The 20,873-nt window shown below is 50.6% G+C and overlaps 2 protein-coding genes across 8 annotated transcripts in view; one reads left to right on the top strand and one right to left on the bottom strand.

Annotated features, from left to right (window-relative positions):
• The window catches only part of Angptl2 (angiopoietin like 2), a 31,259-nt gene extending 25,788 nt beyond the window's left edge, over window positions 1-5,471 (bottom strand). Inside the window, exon 1 of the mRNA XM_021659712.2 lies at window positions 4,979-5,471. The gene's annotated coding sequence lies outside the window, so the exon portion shown is untranslated. The remainder of the gene's footprint in view (window positions 1-4,978) is intronic.
• The window catches only part of Ralgps1 (Ral GEF with PH domain and SH3 binding motif 1), a 234,753-nt gene that overhangs the window by 150,349 nt on the left and 63,531 nt on the right, over window positions 1-20,873 (top strand). The gene's annotated exons all lie outside the window — the stretch shown is intronic.

Here is a 20,873-nt window from a genome sequence, read left to right as displayed (position 1 = left end):
GCTGCATTATTTGGGAACCATTTTGAAATTCCCCCAAGGTCTACACACCAAATCCTCTGTGCCAGGAGTCATGGCGAACATAGCAGAGCAGAGGCAGGGAGTCTGCAGAAGCCATTTCAGAGTCCAGTTTCTGAGTTGGCCTTTGCACTTCCTTCACTGCCTACCGTGCTCTGGAGCCCTGGACTGGGGGCCAGAGCAAGGGGCGGGTGTCTGAGGCTGGCTACACAGCACTGCCCCAGGAAGCTTCCTGGGAAACCTGGGCATTGTGCAGAGCTCCTCTTCTGAACCCGGTTGAGTAGCTGACACAAAAGGTCATTTCACAGCGATGGGCTCATCCACTGAGCATCAGGACAGTGCTTTCCATGCCTGCCTCCCTCACACAGCACAGGCACTCCGTAAGTAGGGACTGCAGTTGTCCCCATCTCAAAGAACAACACACAGAGCTGAGGGAAGAGGACAAGGGCCAGGACCAGAGCTACCAGATGGTGTGGCTGGGCTCCAAGCCAGCTTTCTTACCTTTATGCTCCTAAGTGGCTCCCTACCTCTGGGTGGACTTAAGACAGAGTCTCACATAGTCCAAGTGACCCAGGAGCTAGCTGAGGCTGGTATGACCACAAAGCTTTTGACCCTCCTGCTGAGATGTCAGGCCCTGTGCACCAGTTTAGGAGGTGCTAGAGAATTAAACCTGGGGCACTTGGTGTGGTAGGCCAACACACTGGCCCTTAATTCACTCCATGTGTGGTTCCAGGTCCGAATAAAACTCCCATGGCATCAGTTAGCATCCTTACATGCATCTTACCTTACATGCGTGCTGCCTGGAGAAACTTTTCCTACAATTCTTACATGGTACGTGTCCGTCTTCTTTTCTAAGGTGACCTCTTAAGGCCACCTCTTGGTGAAGAAGTCTCCTCTCTACTCCAGCTTGAAAGGACAGTTAGCCCCACCCAGCACCCAGAGCTCAGACTGCACTGGCTGACTGCCCCAGAGTGTGGGCTTCTTAGAGTCCCCTCAGAATGCCCAGCTGTTAGTGCAGCACGTGGGTAACTAGACACCCAGGACTGCATTTGTTCCACACAGTTTCCTGGCCAGTAATGAGAGCTAGAGCAGGAATAAAAAGGGAGACATGGCCCCTGTGCTCACAGGGTCCACACTAGCAGGCATTCTTAATGCGGGTGGCAACACTCAGGAGAGCTAAGGGGTCCCATGACCCAACCAGGGTGGGGACTGGAGGGGGTGGCTCTATGGGGAGGGAAAGTGCGCCAGGTGAGACCTTAGCTGAACAGCATCGAAGGAACAGTGTATCCCTCAGGGTGTGTGTCCTGCTTGACTGAGAGCTAAGCCTGAGGTTTGCCTCACTGTTTGTGGACGCCTCCATTCTGCAGATCTTGTCTGGGGTGGGATCTGAAGATTCATTCAGCAGGGCAAAGGCAATACAACCTTCCATGACAGAGGTTGGAGTAGGATCCACCCCTGGCAGGGCTTTGGCATTCTGGAAAACAGGAATCTCTGGGAGGTGAAGATAAGAGTTCCTTCTGGGTTTTTCTGTGGTGGTCTGTCTGCCTGTTTGAGGACTGAGTGACAGAGGCCAGTCTCCAGGGCTGCTGGCCCCAAGACAGGCTGGTTTTACCAGGGAGTGGACCTGCACAATGGCTCGATTGTCAAAGGCCTGGCTCCACACCCAGCATCTTAGCATTCCTATGATCAGAATGTGTCTCACTGTGATGTGTACATGGAACAGGATGCTGTAAACCCCCATCAGGAGGAGCAGGATACAGCTTGGTCACAGAAACTTTGCCCAAATAGGGTTTCTGATGTATCCTGTCTATCACCACAATCTCCAAGCTGCCTGTGACTGAGTAACCTCCTTGTGTTTCATATAAATTTCCAGGAAAGATCCACTTCTCTATACATCTGTTCTATATGGAGATTCTATTACAACACGGTTGTGCCAAATGACCGTGGACACAGGTTAGAGCTGGGTTCCTTCCTTTTCGGCCTACTGATGGAAAGACCATAGAAGAGGTACTATATTCCTGAGCCTCAGTTTCCACTTCTGTACCCTTGGGACAGTGCTGCTCATTTTGGGGACCCTCTCAGTTCTAGGCCCACCTCTAATGAGTCATGCTATCTGCTGGGTGTTTGTGGGATTATTTACCACCTGCCTGCCTCACCCTGGTGGGCTTAGGTTCTACACAACAGTTGTACCGTGTGCACTCCCAAGTTGAGAACATTCCGGAGGAAGTAGGCCATGATTCAGTGAGAGGCCAGAGGCCGAATACACCTGCCCTTCTGGGAGACCTTCTCTCTGTTTTGTTTGTTTCCAGCTGCCCAGATACTGCCTCAGGAATTGTTAGGTGTGGCCCAGGGTTGATGGTGACCTCCCACATAGCAGCCCCTATGGGTTCCCCCAAGCAGTGGGGAGAGACTGACTGCAGAATATCAGTCTTGTCAGGTGGATGAATGTTTGTTTACCCAAGGCACTGTCCCCCACATGCAAGGTGTGGAGGGTGGAGTCAGGTTCCTCGAACAATGTGTTCATGCAACCACACTTTCTCTGCTGCGGATGTGGGCTCCACAGAGAAGGTAGCACAACAACCAGGTACCCTGTTCTCGGGGGGGGGGGGGGAGGGGGATTAAGGGCAGCAAAAGCAGACTTAACTGCTAAGGACTTGGTGTCATCAGGATGGGAGAGGTTAGGGTATTTTGTGGAGTAGGAGGGAAGAAGGCGTGGGCTTTGGAACCATAGTCCTAGGCTGTCACCTTGGGCAAGTTATCCTTCCTAAGCTTTTATTCTGTTATCTGAAAAGGGGGTACTAAAGCCAGAACCCATTTCCTAGAGGTGAAGGTAAGGATGGAATGAGGTAAAGTCCCACCAAGCCCAGTGGGCAACTTTGTAAACTTTTGTGGGGTTCTTGCCTGTGAACACGCAGCCATATTGGGCGAGTCTCCAGAATCATACCTGCTGCCCATCTGTCTCTGTCCACTGTGTTTGTCCTTGCCCAGGTAATCTGCGTTAGCCAGCTTCACAAAGTCAGTTGGAGCCTTTGTTTAGCTGGAGCTGTGTGCAGAGGCCAGAACATCATCAAGTCCAGACTACAGCAGGAAACCTTCAACATCACCCGCACCAGAAGCCTTGGCCGCAAGCGTGTACTTCACATCCACTTTCTAAATGCCTCCAAGAACCCAGAAGCCCTCTGTCCCTGGGCTAAGATACACTGGTGTTGTGTGGCACGAGTCCACTGTGGGCAGGCTATTTTCTGCCTGCCCTCTGTAACTTCAAGAGCGATGAGGCCAGTGGTTCTCTTGCAAGACTAAGGAAGCTGCATTTTTCTATCGCTATGGTTCTGACAGGAATGCCAGTAGGCAGATCATTAGCACCCAAGGGTGGTGCAGGACAGCATTCTGCCTGTGAGGTTGGTGCTGGAAGTTTTGGTCCATTTGTATGTTTCCTTAGGGTGTACTTCTAGGATGGAGAAATGTTACAGGTGGCCCCAAGCCCCAGTCCTATATGCAAAGCCCACACCCTTTAATAGAGTTCCTCGTGTTGTAGTGACCCCAGTCGTGAATCATAATGTAAATATCTGATATGCAGGATAACTGATATGGGGATGCAACCCACAGGTTGAGAGCCATTGCCTTAGCAGTATCCAGAACAGGGAAAGAATCAGCGTACTTGTTCTCCCCTGGGCAGTTCTGATGGTTGGATTCTCAGTAACTGAAACCTAGAGTGTTTAGAGGCGCTATACACAGGCACTGGGCTCAGGACTAAGGTCTCATGTGCTGCCCCTGGAGAGCAGTGATGTGCGACTCAGAGTGGCCCCGACGTCCCACGCCAGGCTTCGTCATCTGTGAGATGAAGGTGGTTAGCTGTGTGTTGTGGGTAGCAGCAGGTGTCTGCTCAGCTAAACTCCATTTCACAGATCAGGAAACTGAGGCTTAGAAAAGCTATAACCTGCCCCTGAGCTGAGCTCAGACATGGAGCCAACTCATAATCTCTGCTGTACTAGGCCTGTACTTGGAAGAACCCAGGCAGAGAACATTGATTTAGCTTTGGAACTGATGTTCTCAATCTTCCTCTGAGCCCCTGTGAAAAGGGATCTTTTTCTGAGTAACCACACTGGCTTCTGGGAGCTCTCCTAATCCCACAGCAGAGGCAATAGCTGACCCGTGACACAGATGTCACAGGGAGAGGGAGGGATCAGCGGAGAATTTCTGTTTGGAAATGTTATCTCCTGCGGAGTGCTTTCAAGGGACACCTTATGTGGCCCTGGCAGCACCCCTCAGTAGCTGCTAAGAAAGCCTGTCCTTCAGTTTCTCAGCCCCATCCTGCTGGTTGGAGACCTGGGGGCCATCTACTGTGTCCTTGGGCGCAGAGGGAAAGTTAGGGCAGCACTTTGCCCCAGTCCTACTGACAGAAACTTGTGGGTGACATGTTCTGTCCCGCACAGGACGCCTCTGCTCCTGGCTCCCTGGAAGCCTGTGGGCAGGCGCTGCCCTGGGGCACTTTCTGAGGAGGGGCTCTCACTGCCTCAGGTCTGCATTCACGTCTGCTTCTGCCTTAGCATATTCTCTAGCCTGGGTGTGTACAAGTCCCGAGCTTAAACACAACTTAACCAGTCCTCCGCTGCCCTGCAGCTCTCGGCCGGCTCTCAAGTCCATACTTATGCACATGTACGTACCCAGCTACCACCAGGTGCCCCATAGCCACTGCGGCTCACCCCAGAAGTGCTCTGTCTGGAAGAGGTGAGTGGGGCTCACTGATGAAGTCCTCAACTCCCAGCCCCATGCGCTTGTGCCTTAATACCACCCTGCCCAGGTATTCAATCCTCTGCCTGGTCAAATGCTTGGTTTGGCTCCAAGCAAAAGCAAGAGCTGACCCTCTGTGGGGTCCAGCTGCATAACCCAGCTGGAGGAGTCAGGGCTGCCTATCTCAAGACCAGCTTCCCCTCAGTGCTGCAGTTGAGAACTGACCCCTTACCTCTTCTCTCCGGCTTAGCTCTGGAGCAGCGCCTCACATGCTTCCCGGTGCCATCAGCAGGGCAACCTGGCCATCGCCTCCAAGAGGGGTCCCGAGGCTCAGGCTGGACTGGCGGCCGAGCAGCCCTGCCTTACTGGCCTCTGCTGGCAGCAGTCTATGCTCTCAGCGGCTCCTGGGGATGGGGCTGGCTGGGATGTCGTTGGGGCTGCTTCCAACCTGCTCTCTCTCACAGTGTGGACTGCAGCTGCCTTAGTGCATGCCCCTTGCAGGTCCTGGGTCCGACAGCACCACTCAAGGCTTGGGGTCCATCCCCAGGCCCACTGCAGCAGCCTCAGTTGAACTCCCAGGTCCTTTGTGGAGTCTTTACATGCCGCCAGAGGAAACTGTGAGCACAGCCTGACCCTGGTTGGCTGCAGGCACTTCTCTCCGCCCACCAGTGCAAGAGGATCCCCCAGGCCCCAGAAAGGCTCCGGGCCTCCCCTCAGCTCCAGACAGGGGCGGGCCGCCTGGTGATGTCACACTAGCTCCAGCCCCAGCTGGCCCAGCCCCTCCCGCCCGCTTTGGCGGCCTGGACGGCCCCCTCCTTCTTTGGCACAGACAGCCTGGCCAGCTCACTCCTGGCTCACCCGCCTGCTCCACTCCCTGAAGCCTGATGTTCCTGGGGTGCCCGGTGCAGGCAGAGTGCTTCCACTGGACTCGGGTAATAGGTTTGGGGAAGCTGCAGCTGTGAGAGCAGCTGCTTGGGACTCCAGGAAGCCCTGCTTACTCTTTTCCTGTGGGATGCCCTACTAAGCCCATCACGCCCTTCTCCAGAGGCCACACCTCTCCTAAACACTTCATCCCTGCAGGAGGCTAGCCTGAGGCAATGGATTAGGACAGTGGCTGGGTTGGGGACCTCACTGGAGGAAAGCTGTTAGCTCCTACCAGAGTGGTGACTTGGGCTTCCTTCTCCACAGCATACGTGAGCCACACGTAAGCAAGACTGCAGGGATGCTTCTCCAAGGTCACCTGGGAAGGTCCTATAACTGGGTCAAGGATGATGTAGGCTGGGTGGGCACGTGGGCTGGACTCAAGTTCCAAGCCTCTGCTGTGTGACCCTGCCAGCCTCAATGTTCTCAGCTGTGACTTGAAGGGCTGTTCAGTGAACAAATGGTGGAGTCCGTGGCAGTTGTCCGTTGTGAAACTGGTGGTTCCCAGTAGAAAAGGGAAAGGTGACAGTGATGCCCAAGCTAACATCCTTCAGATGCATCAGGCCTGTTGAGCTGGTCAGAGGAGGGCCGGGAAGTCACTGGAATCCTGCAGGAGTGTAGAGGCGGAGCCTTCAAGTCCCATGCGCAGGCCTATCTACTGCTTGATGTTAGCGATGGCTCTACTTTGAAAAGCTTTTGTGGTGGTAGTAACATTTAGGTACAAACTAGGAGGGAAAGTCAGTACACCTCTCTCACACCAAAGTACCATGAGGCATATTTCTGGTCCCTAAAAAGGCAGACCCACTGTGGTTCCCTCCCCTAGACTGCTACCCTTTTGTTCAGGGAACAAATGTTTGTTGTTGTTTGTTTTGTTTTGTTTTTTCCTGCCTTAGCTTCTCCTCTGCCTACCTAGCCTCTCCCTCCCTTCCTTTTCTAGAAAAAACTACAACCCTTATGGAACACTGTTAGCCAGATGGCTAGACTAGACAGGAAGTCCTTTTCTACCAGGGGGTGAAGATGCCATCCACTCTGCTTTCTGCCTAAGATCTAGACAGGGTCCTGTGGCTGAACACCATTCCTGTAGCTGTACCTTTGGCAGGAGAAGGTAACCATATTCTACAGCATGAGAAGTCTGCCCCCTCTCCCTTCTCTCCTCCTCACTTCAGGATGACTTTGTGAAGATGCTGCTGTTAGCCAAAGCCCCTGTCCTCTAACAGCAAGAACTCAGGCTGTGAGACAGACCACTGGGTCTGAAAAGTACTCAGTGCTGAGGGTGCATCTCTCAGGAGATGTGGCAGCCAGGCCAGCTGCCTGAGGAAGTCTCTAAACCAACTCCATAGAGTGGCTCAGACGCTGTAGGCAGTTCAGGCAGAGAGGGGACAGCGAGGGCTGGGAGAAGTGAGGAAAGATATAACCAGCGTGCTTCACCCTTCTCCACCCCTTTTTTTCTTCCACCCTTTCAACTTCCTAACACCAGATAAGAGAGAAAAAAGGATAAAGAGGAAAGGAAAGAGATCCCTAAATAAAGCCAGGAGTCAAAAGTGGTGGGGGCATTATCATTATGCTTAATTAGGGATGTCAAGTTCCTTGGGGCAGGTTTGATCTGTGCAGTCAGGATATCTAACTTTTTGTTGTTGTCTCTTCTTTACACACAGTTACTTAATAAGCTGTGACCACCAACAACAACCAATAACCAAACAGTAGCTTTTCTGGACAACCACCAACCACCAACCCTGCCTCTTGGGGTCCTAGCATTTATATACCCTCTGAAAAGTCCCCAGAATTCCAATGTCACACAGTCAAAGAAATTATCTACAGCTAGCAAAGCCATACCTCTGCTAGAGCGCTAGGCAAATCATAATCAGCTGCTGCAAAGCAGTCTCATATCCCCATACTTGGGATTAAAACAGAAGCATATTATTATAATATTTCTGTGTTTTTTAAAGAAAGCAAAATTCAAAAATTGTCACTACATAAAGATGCTATAATAGATTGCTTCCTCAAAGATGGCCCCAACATCAGAGCTGGTGTCCATGCTCTGTCCTCACAAGTCTATATGTGGGACTGATTTGTACTGGTAACACCAGTAGCATGAAGTGAAGGGACGTGATAGCTAAGGCCAGAGAACAGGTGGTTACTTACCTGCTGTGTTCACTGGGACACCCTCTCATAGAGCCTTGAGCAAACCAGAGCCTGAGAATTCCAGGGGTCCCAGCGTATGAGTGATAGTGTTGGCCTCCAGCCCCGTGCTCCCCACTGGCATGGATGGAAAGTTGCCTCCAGATGGTTGCAGCCCCTGACTACCCAGTTGCCCCTACCTGTACTTTACTCTCAACCATACAGTCTCCCTGTCAGTCCTGAGTATGGAGGAGAGAGACAGAGAGAAGCCATTTCACTGTGGAACATCTGAATTCCTGGTCCATGGCTTAATGAATAGTTGTAGGCTACTGAGTTTGATGTCGTTTGTTAGACCATAGTAGTAACGGTAGAAGACACTGGGGCAAGAACAGTTATATGGCGCTCTTGTGTTTTGTTTTGTTTGAGTATAGCTCCTACTACACAGGCTGGCCTCAAACTCAAAATCCTCCTACCTAAGCCTCCCAGATGCTGGAATTATAGTCACACCCAACCGAAAGATGTTCTTTCAGTGGAGCCTGGAGAAGAGCATTTTGGTTGAGAAGAGTTGAGGCTCAGTTTGAGAGGTGGGATTGAATTCCAAGGAGCCAGTAACAGGCATTAAGCATCACTCAGCTGGGATTGTCTCTGTAAAAGGCCACCATTGAGGATTCTGCTACTGGGTGCCACAGGCTAGGCGTCTGTCTGAAGCTGGAGGCTGTGGCTGTGGCCATTTGGTAAGGTTGGAGGCCATAGGGCTTACTTGATAGCAGAAGGAGTCTCCAGGACCACACACATCCTCTGGTAACAGGTTCAGCTCATGCACGTGGGCTGAACCTGTTACCAGATATTAGAATATTTCTGTTCTCCAACAATGTCAAAGCACCAGAATGCCCTAGCCCTACCCACCTTTGCACAAACCTTGCCTTTTTGGTGGCCCAAGACAGTTAGGTGCCTAGCTGGGGAACTCAAGCTAGTTTCTACTTTTCCCACTCAGCACCTCTCTCTGAGCTTCACTTTCCCTCGTCTGTAAAATGAGGATGATATAAGGGTCTACCTCAGAGAGCTATTATAAAAATTAAATGAGGGCCTGAGATGGGGAGATGGCTCAGCTGTTAAGATTACCAGCTAATCTTATAGAGGATCCAAATTCAGTTCTCAGCACCCAAATGATGGCTCACAATCATCTGTAACTCCTGTTCCAGGGATTCAGTACCTTTTTCTGGTTTCCCTGGGGTGCCAGACATACAGCGGAGCATGGATACACATAGAGGCAAAACACTCATATGAGTAAAATTTTTAAACATTTCTTAAATATCTTTAAATTTTAAATGAAGCCAGCATGGTGCCACACGCCTTTAATCCCAGCACTCGGAGGCAGAGACAGGCGGTTCACCGTGAGTTTGAGGCCAGTCTGGTCTACAGATCGAGTCCAGGACAGCTAAGGCTACACAGAGAACCCCTATCTCAAAACCAAAAAAAAAAAAAAAATGTGTACATCAGTTTTAAGATAGTCTGGTTGCATATAACCCAATGACTGCTGGTTGTAGTAATTACTGGTGCCTCCTTCACTGGGTGGTCAATACCTGTGAGGACACAGAGGGCAAGAGTGCAGGAGAACTGGCCCCACCACTTGCCTCCTGTAAGATGGCATGGGTGCAGAGGTGATGCCCTTCCCCTGCCTCCATCACCTGCAGTAGCTGGCCCTGCCCCTCACTGGCTATAGCATTTGGAAGAGTGGGCTCTTCACCTTTACTGGGCAGCACAGTGGAGTTGGCTCTGGAGGTCAGCATGTGGGTGAGCTGGCCCCAAGGGCATGAGCACAGGAGAAGTGGCCCTTCCTCCTGCTGATGGTGGCATTGAGTGGCCTGGCTGGAGCAGTGATGGAGAGCTCGCCCTGGTGTTGTAGATAAGGGAGAGCCAGTGAGTTGACCAGCTAGCTACCACCCAGGGCCCTGAATTGGCCCACCTCCAAATCTATATTATCTGAGAACATTTGGGCCAGTCCTGCTGATCCAGAACTTCAGGATCTTCATGACGCAGGGCAACAGCAGGGTAACACAGAGAATTTCTGATGAGGATCCAATATTGATGGTGTCACAGAAGCCAGAGATCTCGAACCAGACCAATGACTCATTGCGATGAACATTTGCAAGCGAAGATGTGTGGACGGAGGGATATACTGTGGGACACACTGTGACACACTAAGCTTCCACGATGAGAAGTTCTCTATGCTTTTATTGCTGCTGTTGGTGGTAGTTGTGTGTGTGTGTGTGTGTGTGTTTTATGGTGGGGCGGAGTTTGCAAGAGCAAAGGGAGGATATGAGGGCATAGGGAACTGAGTGGGACTGGGGTCCATGATGTGAAACTTAAAAAGAATCAATAAAAAGTTAGAAAAAAACTAGAAAATTATTTTGTTGGAATTTGAGAGAAAATTAAAAACAGGACCGACAAGCAAGAGATCACAATAGTTGCTGGGAGGAAATGGAAGAGTAAAAAAGGAGAGACAGTTATGATTTTTGAGTTAGAGTTCAAGAAAGCACAAGTCATTAAGCTGCTGTGGGGTGGAGAACACAGCCCAAGGGTCAGGACAGCAGGGGTTTGACTAGTCTCTAGAAAAGGTGAATCCAGATAGCCTCAGCACTGTCAGTCTGTCCGGCATGGCCTGGAGGGACTGCACCGAGCTCGGAGAGAGGGCATGCTCAGGTTGGTCGTACTTTTGATGCTCTGGCTTCGGGGTATCCCCTTAGGGGTGTGAAACTGCATTTTCTCTATCACAAGAGATCTCTGGCCTCGTCTGAACAAGAGAAACTTCTGCCCCGTATATTCAAAGGTGCTGTCAGCTGCTGTCCCATCCATTTGTCAGGGGTTGTCTGAGCACAACCTCCAACTGTGGTAGTTGTCAGAGGCAGAGCACCGGCTGCTGCACTGTGTGTGTGATTACCAGTTCTCTTCTGAGAGTGCCTGGGTTTTGGCCTTCATTTCCTGAGACTCTTGTATATGTTTATAGTAGCCATTTCAAACCCTTGTCCACCAAACAGTGTTTATTGGCTTGGGGGGCGGGGGAGGGGAGAGGGGGCGGGGGAGGGGGAGGCTGTCTTTCTTGGATCATACATATCATTTTTCTGCTTCTTCGTGCGTCTGTGGCTGTTCGCCGTAAGTGGCATGTTGAAGAGACTGTCTTCCTGCCAGAATGTGTGTGTTGTCCTGACTGGTAGCTAGATCACCTGACTGGCGTTTAGGGTTTATTTTGGTTTTGTCCCTATCCCTGTCAGCCTGCATAGCTAGGAGAAGCACATTGTCCTGGAAACAAATTGCATTTCTTCAACTCCAGGGCACTTTTTCTTGAGATTCTTGAAATTAGGATGTCTCTCTTAGCTAAAGGCAAGTTACAATCCTCTTAGCAGTACCCATTTTATGGGTTTTGTTTGTTTGTTTTGTTGTTGTTGCTTTTGTCTTCAAGACAAGGTTTCTCTGTGTAGCCAGGGCTATCCTGGAGCTTGTTCTGTAGACCAGGCTGAGCTCTGCTTCCCAAGTGCTGGGATCAAAGGTGTGCTCTACCATGCCCAACTTTCACCTGTCTTTGTTTCTGCAAAGTATTTGCCTACCATCTTTTCTTTCTCTCTTTCTCCTTCCTTCCTTCCTTCCTTCCTTCCTTCCTTCCTTCCTTCCTTCTTTTGTTTGTTCATTCTTATTCTCTTTCTTTTCTTTTCTCTTTTTACCATTTGTTTCTTACTAGATCATGACATATTTCAAAACTGAAGACTTGGCAGGTAGGAGAAAATGTGGCAGTTTTAGGCAGTGAGACTTCAGTGAGATTGCTCTTCCTCTCCTGGTCAGCTGGTCTTAGAAGGACCCAGGGGAGTGTCCACGCTTTAGGAAGCCGGTGGAATGCTGCAGCCTCCATCCACCCAGATGTAATGAAACAGCTGACAGCAGCCAGCTGCTCCTTCCCCTCCTGGAGCCCTGTGTCAGTCCTGTGATTTGCTGCCTGAGTCCAGCAGGGAGCTGCATGCTCTCTGGCTCCAGTGAATACAATCTGAAGATGTGGTTTGCAGGGAGGTTCAATGGCAGAGTACTACCTAGTGTCACTGAGGGTATCCAGGCACCACAGGGAACCCTTAAACACAGTTCTGTTAAAACACTGAGCAGCCATCAGAATGGGCTGCATATTTGATGGGAAGCAGCTCACACATGACCCAATTCATTCCTGACTTCTCCATTCACTTTTTTGGGGACAGAGTCAAAGCAGCAACTTTTCTCAAAGGTGATTTCACCCAGAGACCAAACATGTTTATTCCACAAATGCTGAGTCAGCCTCAGTTGCCCACTGGCGATTGGGGTCCGGTTGGTCGGTTGGTCTGTCATTCATTTGCCAGGAGCCTGTTTGCTGAGCCTTTCCATTGACTGGTTTTCCTTTGATCTCAAACAATATTTTTCAGGAATGCTTACTTAGCTTCATCCATCCTCTCTCCTACTGTGTAAGCTGGGGCCCATCCCCAAAGGGAAAACTGAGGTCCAGTGGAAGTAAAGGCTCTCTTGTAGTTTGCTGATTTTATTTCCTCACAACCACAACTTCATGAATTTGGCTAAAATCATCTCCAGTCAATGTAAACTTGGAAAGATACAGTCATTTCTTTAGTCCAGTGTGGAACATGGACCTCCAGGGGATAGTGTGATGGTGGGGTTGGGGGCCCATTACAACCTTCCACTTATACCTGCTAAATCCTTGTCATGGAGAACAGTCAGACCCCTGCCAATCTTGTTTACCTTCCTAGGACCCCAGAGGCAGCTGGGAGACAAATAAGGGTTTCTGGCAAAAGCCTGATAAAGTAGGCTTCCAGGAGTGAGAATAGTCACACTGTGGCCAGCGGTGCCCATGGGCAAAGCCTGCGCCCCAGCTTCTAAATTATTTGCTTTTGCCAGAGAAGCCTTGGGCTCCTGGGCCCCAAGGAGCAAATTGTTGTGGATAATTAACCAATTGAATGGAATGACAAGATTGTCTCTTTAAACATCCCGTGTTTTGCAGTTTTCAACCCTTCTTGTTAAGCCTTCTAAACAGAGCTATAAGGACACACAGATACACATGTTCACTGCTCAACCCTACTGATCAAACTGGGTGACTCAGCAGACTGGCGTTAGTGTGACTCTCTTCGGGGAGGGTACTGCTTCCAGGAGCCCCATAAACCCAGGCAGCTGTGTTTACGGTTGCTACGCTCACTCTCCCTTGCTAAGAATGCCTTCTCTTCCCAGCCGCTAGCCAGCTTCTCATTTACTGCTCCCTCCCAGCCGAGGTACCGGACACCTGGTTGTGCTTTTTCTAACTGGTACTAGCTTAGTCTGAAGGGCTGTTCTTTAGGAAGTCCTGGAGATCCAGTTTTGGGAGCTCCAGGATGAAGTGCCAAGAGCATCTCTGCTCTTACATAACAGCTGCATTCTGTGTCACGCTCACGTGGGCCTGGCCTGCTGGGAGGCCTTCCACATGGATGAGCTCACTGCATCCTGAAAACAGGCCCTTTCAGGAAAGGGTCTCCCCATTGTCTCCCATTGTACCTCCTGAGGTGGCTTAGCTCAGTGAGGTTTGGGAGGTGAAATCATGTAGTCAGCATTGGTCAAGCCAGAGTTTGGATTTGGGCCCCTGGAGACCCAAAGTCCACACTCTCGACAGACTTTACATCAAGGTAATGTGGGGCAGCTTAAGGATGCTCCCAACTCCCTGGTTTCTTTTTCTATGGGATAGCTGTTCGTTGCTGTGTGGCCTAGATTGGTTTGGAACTTGCTGTGTACCCCAGGTTGCTCTAGAATTTATAATCTTTCTGCTTCAGCCCTCTGAGTGCTGGGATTTTAGGAGTGTGTCACTACACCCAAGTAGAATAGTACTTTTAATACTCAGAGTTAGTACCAAGGTTGAGATGTGTGACTGACATGCATAGTGGCTCAACTGCTGTTAGGTCCTTTGTGCTTGTTAGTGAGTTTAAGGTGAACTTTATAAAAGTGTTCCTCAAGTGGTTCAGAGTTAACTGAGAGCCGTGCACACACAGTTTGATGGGCCCTACTCCCAGTGTCTATGACTCAGTAGATCCTGGCTGTGGCCAGATTTCAGATTCAGTTCCAGCAAGTTCACAGGAGCACCATGAGCTAGGGCTGGCTAGGCAGTGAGCTTGCCCTGCTGCTGAAGGTTGTTTCCTGTGCACGGAGGCTGGTCCAACACCAAATAGGAAGAGTGCAGCCTGGCTTCTCCAGTAGTTCCTAGGAGCTGGCTCTCTAGCTTCCCCTCTTCTGATGTCACTGACACTAAGGCGAGGAAACCCAGCATGTAAGACATGTGGTGATATCTGGCCCATGAACCAAGATTCATGTGACTGATTTTGTCAACTCTTTCTGATTTCCAGTGATCTTCCTGGCACAGACTAGGAAAGAAAAGAAATGACTGTGTTATAGGAATCCCTTTTGCAGATTAACCAGATAAGCCCTTCTGAAGCCCTGTTCAGCCTGTGTCAGCCTCGGGGGTAGGACTTCAGGCCCCGAGGGTAGGCTTGGTGTACTTCCTTTCCCAACGGGCTGGAAGGTCAGATGGGCCACCTAGTTGCCTTTATAAGGCTCCAGTGTCCATCCCAGAGCACAAGCTATGCTAATGGGCAAGTTAACAAAGAGCCTGGTGGCACAGTGGTGGGTGCTAGAGTCTTAGGGACCCAGGATTGAACCCTGAGCCTCTCTTGCCAACTGAACAACCCAGAGCAAGTAGTTTAGCAAGTGGGTCTGCGTTTCCCTCTTTCCACATTAGGAGATGGCACCTGTGTTTTATGGGGCTGCTGTGGGTTTAGCATGATACAAAGTGGGTACCTAAATTACTTGTGCTGTAGGTTTTCCCCTCCTCCTATCATCATGGTTGGTATTATCCCACCAGGCAGGCTAGGATGCTATATAGAGTGTCATCTCTTGGGCCCCAGGCTGAGGTTCAAATCCCAGCTCCACCATTTCCAACCTGCCCGCCCTTCTTCCTGTCGCCTCTTCGCCTCTCCAGGTCCTCTGTAAGGCAGGTCAGAAGGCACCTGCTTACAAGGCTTACAAAGTGCTTGGCCACTGAGGACTTGTGCATGCCAGTTGTTTCCCTGTGGCTGGGCTTCAGTGACATTGACTCCGTCCCCTCCATAGATCTGCAGAGAAGGCAGGAAGGAACCCATGGGGAGACAACAGCAAGGCCCTAGGAAGAGGGCGGAAGAAGAGGACCCAGAGCATCCTCGAAGCCTCCCTTCTCCCTGCCCCGCCCTCAGCCCCAGCTCTGTGGAGAGAAGAGCAGCCTAGCCCAATGTGGCCCTGGGGCAGTGATTCCCCCACCCCACCCCCAGCTCTGCCATCTCCCTCCACACTGCCCTGGCAAGAGCAAGGAGTCGGGAGTTGCACACCCCCAGGAACTCAGATGCCTGTCGCAGTGGCGTCCCTTGCAGGTGTTACCCCCTTTCTTGCTACCTGCCAGGCTGAAAGCATTCCCAACGCAATAGGTCCTTTAGGGACAGACTCCACAGCGCCTTTGCCCTCAGCTACTGGCTCTACCACAGTTTCAGGGAAGACTCCAATGCCTCAAAAAGCCACCCTCTGAGACCCTCTCCACCCCCTTTTACAGAACCCAGACCTTCCCTGGCCTCTACGTGTACAAAAGCATTGGGTAAACAGAATGCTTGGGCTGTGACTTCTTGGAAGGGGGTGAATCTCAGCTGATGCCCAGAGGCTGAGCCTATTTTGGGCCTGGTTTCTCTTTGGCTGTGGTCTGTGGTCAGAATGCTCATCAGCTGCTGTTACTGTCCCTCCCTCCCCTTCCCTTTCCCTCCCCCCTCCCCCATTCACCAGCCAGCCCCCACTACAGGCTCCAAAGACTTACAAAGCTGGGTTCAGGTTTCCTTTCCTGCCTGAGTATTGGCCCAGCCAGTTGTCCTGGCTCCACCCCTGTGCGACCCATGTCACAGGTCTAGGATCTATCCACTTAGTGCTCTTGTCCTGTGGCCCCTGTGAATACTGTGATTCAGCACACAGAGAGGAGCTGCACTCAAGAAAGAAAGCATTCACACTGCCATGCAACTTATTCAGCTCTGCCAGGCATCTGGAGCAGCAGTTTCCTGCTAGCCAGCTGCCTTTCAGGGATGGTGGCTACACCCCACCCCTACCTCCATACAGAAGGGTCTCTCCTCTTTTTTTTTTTTAAAGGCCCATGGTCTCTTTTGGTTGCTGGAGTAAATGCAACTTAAATCTGTGTTCAGAATACCTCATTAATAGTAAGTATCAGCTAAATATAATCCTGGAATTAAGAGAATATCCATTCAGCAAAATGTATGTCGATGTGCAGGACACTGCTGGGGTTTGGCTCCTCATCCTACCCAAGACTCTCTTTGTTGTTTTTGTTTGTTTGTTTGTTTGTTTTTGTTTTTTTTTTTAGTTTTTTATTAATTACACTTTATTCATTTTGTATCCCCCCCATAAGCCCCTCCCTCCTCCCCTCCCGATCCCACTCTTCCTCCCCATTCTGCATGCATGCCACTCCCCAAGTCCACTGATAGGGGAGGTTCTTCCCTCCTTTCTGATCTTAGTCTATCAGTTCTCATCAAAAGTGGCTGCATTGTCCTTTACTGTGGCCTGGTAAGGATGCTCCCCCCTCAGGGCTTTGTTCTATTTTTGCATCTCTAATGAAATACCTGACAAAAGCAGAGGCAAGGAGGGGTTTATTTTGGCTCACAGTTTGAGAGGATACAGTGTGTGATGTCTGTTCTTGATACATGGAATTAACAGAAATCCAAAATGGAAGGCATACCTGTAAGGGATTTTTGCTTAATTTGAAGTAGGAAGATCCACTTCTATTCTGGACCTTTGAGGTAGGAAGACATACCACTAGTCCAGATTTTTTTTTTTTGAGCTGGAAAAAGACATGTCATTAATCTAGATTAATTTTTGAGCTGAGGAAAGAAATGCCAGAAAGACGTGACTTTAATATGGGCCACACCCTCTGCTGGAATCCTATATCTAAGGACATTGAAGAAGGAAGCTTTTTGCTCTTTGCCTGCTTGCCCTCACCTTGCTAGCAAGTCCATTCCTTCACTGGCATTAGAGCCTTCTCCTTCAGGATTCCAGCATACACTGAAGACCAGCTGAGATGTCCAACCTTGTGGACTGAGCAAGCCCGTAAGCAGCACCCCTCCATGGCCTCTGCATCAGCTCCTGCCTCCTGTGTCAGTTCTTGCCCTGGTTGAGTTCCTGTCCTGACTTCTGGAAGTATAAGCCAAATAAACCCTTTCCTCTCCAAGTTGCTTTGGTTGTGGTGTTCATCACAGTGATAGACACCTGAACCAAAACAGTCTGTCCTGGCAGGAGGGCAGTGGTAGCAGGGCTTTGAGGTGGCTGATCACATTGTATCCCCAGTCAGGAAGCAGAGAGAGGTGGACTCTGGTGCTTAAATCTTCCTGCTGTTCTCCTTTTTACCGAGACCAGGACACCAGCCAGTGCAGTGATACTGCCCACATTAATGCCACTTTCCTCTCAGTCACGCCTCTCTGCTAACTCCTTCACAGGCACGCCCAGGGGTGAGGCTCTGAGATTCGGGATCCAGTCAAGTTGACAACAAAGGTGACCCATCACAGTTAGCTTTCCTCAGCTCTGTGCTGCCTGTGAGTTATACGAACAGCCATGCCCAGCATGAAGTTGATGGTCACCCTGCACCAGGAGGAAGGGAAGCTCTCTCCCTTCCTGGTGTGAGTGTGGTGATACTAACCCCACGGCTCATAGAAAATGAGCCGAGGAACATCAGAAGAGTCGGCTGGATCATAGGCCTTTTCTGTCTCCCAGAACTCACTCGAGCCTTACTGCTTTATCATGATAATATACTCTCCCTCAGCAACCTGTGCTACTTATATTGAGTTTTGTTTTTTTTGAAGTCTCCCTTGTTAACAAAGAAGCCAACCAGAGCTTCTGAACAGTGGAGACTATACAGTGTTTGTCTCAACAAAGCCAGAGTATTGTGTCCTGCACAGACCCCAGCTGACCAGAAGGAGTTACTCTGGCTCAGTTCAGGGATGTAGTCCATTAAGAGCTTGAAGCATCTGGTCACATGGCGTCCATACTCATGAAGCAGAAAACTATGTATGCATGGCTCACTTCACTTTTTCCCTTTATACACCCCAGGATTGCAGCCAAGGAATTGTGCCACCCACCGTGGGCGAGGCTGCCCACCTCACTTTATGTAACCAAGTGTAATGTAATGTCACTCCCCAACATGCATGCCCAGAGACCTGTCTCCCAGTAGCCTAGAGTCTGTCAAGTTGACTGTTACCATGGACCATCGCAGCGCTTCTGGGATGCAGGGGGTAGTGTGGTCATGTCTTCCCAGTCCCCTTTCCAGGTGTGGGAAGGAAGAAGAGGAAGCACTGGCACCTTGGGTCCTACTGAGTGTAGAAACTGTTCTGTTTCCGGTATAGATATTTTGGAAGCCCGTAGGCAAGTGGACTCGAAAGGGCTTGAGCAGCTGGGAAGAGGTGGGCTCCATACTCAGCATCTAATTCTCTGTGGTCTTGCCAGAAGTGACTGTAGCCCTGCATGAAGGAGCACAGAGCCTGGCGAAGGGGCAGGAGCTGCGGGACCCACCCCAGTCCAGAGCAGGAATTGGAACCTGCACCATGAGTGGAGAGGAAAGGGGCCTGGCTACCCTTTGCTGATAGAGGGAACCAGTACAAACTCTTAACTCAGCCTGAGGAGCCCTCAACCACTCACTGTCTGTATGGATCCCTGATGGGCAGGGGCCACCTGTAGCAAGAACTTATGAGTCCAGAAATCCAAGGCAGGAGACTTTTTGGTGAAGGGCAGACCTTTTTTTTTAAACCTTCTCCCCCCCTCCCCCCAATTCCTAGGGCTGTAAATAGACGGCAGGTGGAGGAGGGGACAAAAGGAGAAGGGCATTGTACTTTGGGTTGAATTTGGGTCAAGTTTTCAAATAAAGAGGGCCGGGCCTTCCATTTTGAAGTTTTGACATGAGACTCCTAGGATAACAGAAAGTGACTGCAAAGTTACAGAATACAGCCTATGTTTCCTTTAGGGACCTGCTGCCCCAAACTGAAAGGAGGACACTGGCTGATCAACTCATGGGACACATGCATAGAAAGAACAAATGATCTTGTGTCTGTGCTCCAGTGGACACAAACTTAGGACCTGTGATGCCCTAGATCATTCTCTATGCCCCCCCAGCCTAAGAATACCTGGTCTGGCCACCTCAACTTCTCACAGCCTTCTAGGGGCCTGGGGTTGTTTAAGGAGCGTCTACCAGCTAGGTGCCAAAAAGAACTCCTACTCAACAGCAACACCCAAATGAAAGAGAGCCGCCAGCCTTGCCAGCTGGGAGGTCCTAGGCAGTGAAGATGACTCGATGCCGGAGGAATGGCAGAGTGGAGAACCCTGGCGGGGGGTCATAGTGCGCGTCTCTAAGCCGTCCCTCTTTCTGGCCCTTCTCAGACCTTCTCCCTCACTCATTTCTGGCTCTGTAAGTCTTAATGTAGTGAGTGCTGCAGCCTCCAGCCTCACTGCCTGCTTATGGAGTGGTTGAAATAGTCCCCAGGAGAGAGTAAGGTTATTGTCAGATGTGAACAAGAAAGCGTGAAGAATGCTGAGCTTGGCTGGTCCCCGGAAGATTCCACATCTGTGCCTGTCCACCTTCATCGTTGCCTGTGTCTAGAGAGGCCCTTTTTTTCCAGGTGAGGCACCTTTATCATAATCACTAGTGTTGGACTCAAATCTGCCGTGCCCTTCCCTGCCCCTGGCAGACAAGGTGCGTCATGGACTGTTGATCCCACACCTGTGTTCTTCTACTGGATTCCATCTTCTGGTCATCTTCCATTGGGGGAAGAAGTGGTGACTTTTGAAGTATAGAAACCAATAGACTCCAAAGTTGAGGACAGCCTCTGTGGGAGTCCTCAAGGCCAGCAGTATTCTGTCTGGGCTTGCCCTGCATCTCAGGAAAGTTTGGCCAGGAGGTGGGTCACACTGTCCTCTGATGACATGAGGCAGGCTGGGCAGGCAAGAATCAACAAGCCGCTCCATGCTCCTTTGCCCAGGCAGCTGGTGACACAGCCTGTGGCCATTAAGAAGTGGCCAAATTGTCATTCCTAGGCTATTTTTTTTTTCACTGCCAGGGCCAAGGCCTACCCCCCTGGGTCCACGGTACCCAGGCCCCTTCTTAGGCAAGAACCATGTCAGCAATTACACAAACGCTCCTGAGCTCAGCCTGCACTTGCTGGGAGCACCAGGACTAGCAAGCAGGCCAATGGCTAGTGGCCTGGCCTAGTGTTAGGGAACCTTTCCTGGGCCACTTATGACAGACGGGTAGATAGGTTAAGGTGGGTAGATCGGCAGAGCAAAGGCAAAGGGGGAGAAAAGGCCACAGGAACCTGGGCAGTGAAGGCCCCAACGCTGGCACCATGCAGGCCGTGCTCACCACTTCCAGGTGTAGCGCCAGGCTTGCCGCCTTGTGCCTTGACCTCTGGCCTCCTCATAGGCAGAGCAGCTTGTGAGTCGAGTCAGTAAAGAGCACAGTGCGTTCAGGACTTCAGGTGTTCGTGGTCTGCTAACTTACCTGCTTTTAGTTTTTAATGTATATTAAAATAGCGTGAGTCTTTTCTCTTCCACCTGCCGTCCTCTAATAGAACTCATGCACACATTGAAGACCTTTTCCTCCTTCCTGCTGCAGTGACTCCACACTGGTGACCTCAGTATATTGTTACTGTTTTTACTGTCATCATGGCACTGAGTCCATAAGAGCAGAGGAAGGCTTCTTGCCAGCTCTTCCTCTCTCTTCAAGGAGGCCAGCCCTGTTCTTTCTACTTGCTTCCTCCTTAGAGCTTTGGCTTTCGAGCCTCTGGAAGTCAGGGGGGAGGTAGTTCAGTCTCTGACTGACAGGGTCAGGTGCTTAGGCAGTGATTATCTGTCACCAGGCTCTGGATCCAGTGGAACATTTATATAAAGTGGTAGCTGTGGTCCTGTCCAGACCCCATAGTCCATGTCCACTTCCTAGGGCCTTGCCTGTGCTGTTGTGCCCAACCCAGCCAGGACATTTTCATCTC

The sequence above is a fragment of the Meriones unguiculatus genome, chromosome 8 (assembly GCF_030254825.1).
Source record: "Meriones unguiculatus strain TT.TT164.6M chromosome 8, Bangor_MerUng_6.1, whole genome shotgun sequence".
NCBI classification, from domain to species: domain Eukaryota; kingdom Metazoa; phylum Chordata; class Mammalia; order Rodentia; family Muridae; genus Meriones; species Meriones unguiculatus.
Note: the sequence above shows the minus strand (reverse complement) of the source record. Positions and strands in the feature narration are given on the sequence as shown.